The following is a 6,127-nucleotide window of genomic DNA, read 5'->3' on the forward strand; positions in this document are numbered from 1 at the left end:
GGGACGTGGCTATTCTCACTAGAGGTTTGTTTAGCTAGCTAGGTTCTTGTACAGCGAGGGTAAAAGAGAGGGGCGTTAAATTCAGCCCCATTTATACGACTTCTGTTTGAGGAATGCGATGCGAAGCGGATGTCTTTTCAATGTAAATACATTTTAATATATTATATAAATATATATATATATATATATATATAAAAAATAGAAATTTTATTTAATAAATTCTCTCACCTTTTTGCTGTATTCATCCGTAAAAAATAGAAATAGTGAAAATTAGTACAGAACTAAAGACTCGGTGAAGCCTGCATTTGTAAGTCTGAACTTTGTGCCAAAAATAGACTTTGGTGACTTCATTGTTACTCTTAGGCTGCAACTGAATTTTATTTATTGGAAATCCTGTTCTCAACTTATTTCCTCTCATCCTCTGCATGCGGACTGTAACACAACTTTTATTTGCTTCTAAAGAGAAAAAAAGCCCAGTGCAAAAACTGTGGGTAATAACAAAGACAATTTTCTCTTGGTTAAACCCTATCTTGTGATTGAAGTAAATCCTTGCTTATTTAAACTTCATCCTGTGGTTTAGGAAGTCCTTGTTTGGTTGAACTCCATCTCTGTGAATAAGGTAGTCCTCATTTGGTTTAACAACATGCTATGACTAAGTTCATCCTCAATGAAGTATTAACTCTCCATACCATGATTAAAGGCAGTTCTCATTGTATTGAGTCCCCACCTTGTGACTAAGGCGGTATTCAGCGAGTTGAAGAACATGCTACCTTGCATGTTCTTAATGTGTGACATGATTTTGTTAGTTTATGCTAGGTGCATGTGCACTTACCAGCTTTTTGCACTGTAAAACAAAGCCTGTTTTCTTTCATTTGTATAAAAAGCTTAGCAAAGCCTCCATAGTTGAGCCTACCTGTATTATAAATCATTCTACTGTGTGCTTTTGAACAACAAGCATTGCATTTAGCGTAAGTACAGGACAGAAGTGAATTGGAAATAGCCTAATCTCAAAAAACGAAATTTGTATCTATTCTCACAGCGTCTGTGAGCATGTAAAATGTAATTTTCTTTAAAAGAAATCAGGTAAAGAATGACTTATGATGTCACCACGCTTTCGAAACCACATCAAAACATGCAAGCCCTGATAATACATGCTGTAGATGGTTGAGCCAAGTGCAGCCAAGACAACATCTTTTCAAATACACAGTACTGTATAGCATATTTGCACAAAGTATAGTATTCTAAAGTGCAGCTCAGCTATTCAAAAAGTTATTTGTTAAATGGCAAACAATTGAAGTAGATATACTAACGTTAACATTAGCATTATACTAAATTCCACTCATAAACACCTTGACCCCTGTGAAAACTGTTCCAGCATTAAAAAAAAACTGGCATAGAATAACAATAGGTTTTCTACACATAAGATTTGGCATGGAAATCTATTGACCTCATTGCTTTGGTGCATAAAAAAACAGGAGCGATGGTCTAGAGTTATTTGGATTTCAATGGATTTCTTGACTCCACTGTTATAGTACTCAAGACTGGTGATCAATTGTATGAACCTGAACAATTCCCTGTAATTCCTACTTGTTTCATTGCTGGTTTAATTGCTATTGTAGAAAAAGCTATGCTAGAATGTCTACTATATTAGTTCAACAAAACAAATAGGATAAGTAGCTATAGCCTAGTTGTAAAGGTGTAATTTCGTAGCATTAAAGGGCAGCAATTAGTGCCATAATATGTGCATTTAGTAAGCTTATATAAGTAGGTTGTGTGGTTTAAATTAAATTAGCGTAGGTTGGACTCATTACATCATTTGTAACCTCACAATTTGGATGATGGGGGGAAAAAGCTAAAAACTGGCAACGCAGCATTCTATGTGATCCTAACTTTTATTTACACACTGGTAACATCCTGCAGTGTTCTCTGTTTGGCTGGCCACGCCACATCCAAATCTGGCTAGTCCATTTCTAAGGTCCTCAGATGATGACATTTTTCTCACATTTGGAACTAAAATACGTTTTTTTCCGAATAAACAATGGTAGCGTTTCCCTCTAAAATATATCAGAGTACTTTTCCATGGCTAAAATGGTTTTGCCCATGACTATTGCTTTGCTTAGCTATCAAAATGGCCAATGACTACTTTGATGTAACTACTTTATTATTATAATAGCGGGTGGATTCCAAGTAGAAATCTGAACTGCTTGTGTTATCAGGGCTTACCAAAAAAAGCTAAACCAGATAAGCTTCTACATGACACAATAAGTAGCAGTGTGCTCTCTCCTCATGGCTGAATATTGTGCCTTTAACAAGAATCTCAATATTTTCACAGGGTTTAACTTAACTTATAACTAGTGTGTAGAATTTAAAACGAATAAACTTGTACTTTTTTTTTTTTTTTAGAGAAGATTAAGAAATTAAACTGCGGTCAACAACACAGACTGACTTTTATGACGCTCTAAATACATACTCAAAGTAGGTAGTAGTCAGACATTCCAGCATTTATGATGACAATCTGTGAATTCAATGCAGAAAATGTCCTGCAAGTTTGGTTTTGTTGCTGTTACTGTCGTTGTTTTCAGGCGGAATGGAATTCTATGGACTGGTGAAAAATAAAATTGTCTTTCCACTCAGCAGACTCTCACATACAGAAACAGATGGGACACATGTTTTCTTTGGACGGCCATAGTGAAATGGAAGCCTTAACAACTGGCTTCCCTCAAGCTTCCAAGGGATAATGAAATGTACTGAACTCTATTGTGTGAAATTACTGTACAATTTTCTCTCGTGCTCTATATGTGCTCTCATGTATAAAGGAGTGTATGTGTGTGTGAGAGAGAGTGTGTTTGAGTGTCCTGGCGTGTTTGTCAGCAAGCATGTGTGTTTTTCTGCTTGGTAACATGTGTACAAGCAAGCATGTGCGACCGGGAATGTGTGTGTGTGTGGGTGTTTGTGTGTGCGTGTAAGAGAGAACACAATCATACAAATCCTTTGTTTGAGATGGTAAGAAATTCAAATAAAATAACTGACATCTCACCAACCCAATAAAAGCTTCACTCTCATTTAACAATACTAACTCAAAGTGTCTTAGTTTGTCTCCAATATAGTGCTGTTTGCGAAAACATGATGCGTGGGAGAAATAATTTGAACTTAATAGTATACACCCATTCTGTACTGGCATCTTTAGAAGTCAATCTACATTCTCCTTGAGATCTAAGGTCGAAGATAAAACTCAAGCGACTAAGCAGAGTAATGCCATTAGACCAGTTAGTAGGGCCATGTGCTGTAGTGCCACCCTCATTAATAATCAGACAGGCTGCCATCTACTGTAAGGGCATGGCTATGACACAAACATCACCATGTGATTACGGTCCACAGCTAGAGGGAATCCGTGTAGATGAGTTATGGAGCTTCATTTGGATGCAATTGCCTATATTCCACATAGTGGACAGTGTGTGTGCAAGCGAGTGAAACCATGTGACAATTGTGGGGTCTTCAAATTAAGCCTTCGGACATATAGGCTATGTAACACTGTCATTAGAATGACCTAAGTATTATTGCATTGAAAAAACATGTTTCAGTTTGTTTTTATGGCCTGTGTAACATTAGTGAAGTTCAGTTTACATGGTTACCATGACCCTTTTAGGACAGCCTCATGAGGACAATGACGAGCAGGATAAGCTGAGACATGATCAAATCATAAGCAACATTTGGCAGGGCGTTAGGACACTTGCATCTTCTCTTAAACAAGCTTTAGGGCATTATGCTTCTGGTGTCTGTCTGTCTGTGTGTGTGTGTGTGTGTGTGTATTACAGAATGAGACATGAGTTCCCCTACAGGCACCAAAAAGTCCAACTTTGGGGACTTTTTATAAAAAATATTGATAATTTGAAGAGACGCGCGCCGACAGCAAGATGCATCAGTCTCACCCGAGAAAGCATCAGAGTGAGCGAAACAGCGCCGCTCTGTCTCAGTATGTGTAGCCAATGTATCTGATGCTGTCTGGCCAAAAGGAATATGCCATGTCTTTTTGTCCAGGCAGCATCAGATACATTCAGCCACTTGCGAATTAAAGGACAATCATTAAAAAAACAGAAGAAATTATCTAATAGGTTTGTATTATTGTTAACATTTTGGGGGAAGCATGGCTTCCTTTGGCATCCATGAATACACACCACTGTGTACGCCTAATGACAAGTGCCGAATGTGGTGTTTGTAACAGATGTCTCTTTCCATTCATCAAATGGCAGGTGCATAGCAGGTGCACTGTTTGGATGCTGGAATTAGTGGACGAACGTGCGCAGGTAGCCTACTTTAAGTGATTTCTTGACAATCAGATAAATGTCATGCCACATTAAAATGTAACACATTTTTACAGTTAAATTACATCTTTACTATTAGGCCCATAACATGCTGACCACACCGCCCGCCTTGTGTGCGTGAGCGTTGCAAAATAAAATGTACACATACATGTTATTCAATAATTTCATCCAAACTGTTCGCGAACGTCTGCGCTGCAAGTCCTGCCTATCCCATCTCCTCATTCATTTAAGAGCATATACCCACGTGGGTGATTGTAAGATGAATGAGCTCCACACTCCAGTCCAGTTGATTGCGGTAATGCACCTTGAAGTTGGTTTCCAACGGCCATATAAAATCCACAGAAGACTGAACGAGGAGAGATTACTAGAAATTTACTAGGTTTCCCCTTTTATCTGTGGATTAATTGTTGGAGTACAGAACACACAATTTTGTGACTCAATTTGTCCAAATTCTACAAAGATCCAGCAACAAAAATAACCTTTCAGCTAAAATAACAACCCAATGTTTATATCCCAGGACAAATTACCTAGCAACAGCAAGCAAGCTAGTTAAATTTCCATGAATATTTCATATGTGTTTTGACCTGTCCCCAAATAAATGTTTTAAATTTCAACCTGCGTGTCCTGATCTGTCTGGTGGGGATAGACAAACTCAACATGCAGGCGCGGAGCCGGTTTGGTCATTATGTAAAACATTTTTGTGCACCCAATAGAATGCCACGGTATCATTTGCACTCTGTGTGTATTAGCTCAGGCAAGATGCACCTCTGTGGTCTCACTGCCTCTAAATATCTAGCCAATCTTGCAAGGCCAGGTTACTTCTATTAGAAAAGACTACAGTAACTGCAAATCCTGTATATGGCCAACTAGAAAACGCACTAGGTTCTCATGCAACGTGGTCTTTTTATATCTCATAAAAACATTAATGCATTATAGCGTTGCCATATTGTGGTCCAGATGTGATGAATTTAGGAAAACAGGGAAAGTTAGGCCCTCCATGACTCACTACCCCCTGCTGCTGTTTTCATGCATAACATCATAGGCATGCTGACTAGTACACAGGCATACGCAAAGGAAGATTTTGCACAGTGTGATCTGTATTAAATATTCAATAGACAGATGAAAAGGGCCTTTTCAACCTTCATGGAAGGGGTATTATTTGGTCTGATATATAACGTTAGTGCAACCCTCATGGAAGGGGTATTATTTAGTCTGATATATAACATTGCCTCTGGAGATGGATGACCTTGCCAATATTTTAACCTAGCCAATCAACAGAGATCAGGAAGAACGAGAGACAAAGAGATGAAGCCATTTCAGAGTATGGAGACAGCCCAGAGCTCTAAAGTACATTCCATTGAAGAAAAGGTCAAATAAAGGTTAAACATTCATATTTTTTTATACAGTAATGGAATGGATTACAACAACAAAAAAACAGCAAAACAACAAGTACAAAAAAAGACTGCTGCAGTCTTGGGAATATATCGCAGGCTGCAGTACGATTCTCTAACCTTCTCCCCAAAATGTGCACTCATTCACTCCCCCTCATGGATTTAAAAGAAATGGAATAAAAGGAATATGGTGCAACACCCACTATCCTATGCTTATACAAATTCAATGCTTTTTAATTCATTAGGGGAGTGATCGAGTACCCATTAGAGGTGAAGTGTAACGCCTCGATCACACAGACAGCATCATTGCGTTTTGGTACACCAGAAGTACATTAATTTCCAATGGAACACTGCATGTGCATTGCAGCATTGCGTTGCAGAGGCAGTTGCAGTGCGTTCTGTGTGGTGCATGCG

Source organism: Salvelinus namaycush, chromosome 15 (assembly GCF_016432855.1).
Source record: "Salvelinus namaycush isolate Seneca chromosome 15, SaNama_1.0, whole genome shotgun sequence".
NCBI lineage: Eukaryota > Metazoa > Chordata > Actinopteri > Salmoniformes > Salmonidae > Salvelinus > Salvelinus namaycush.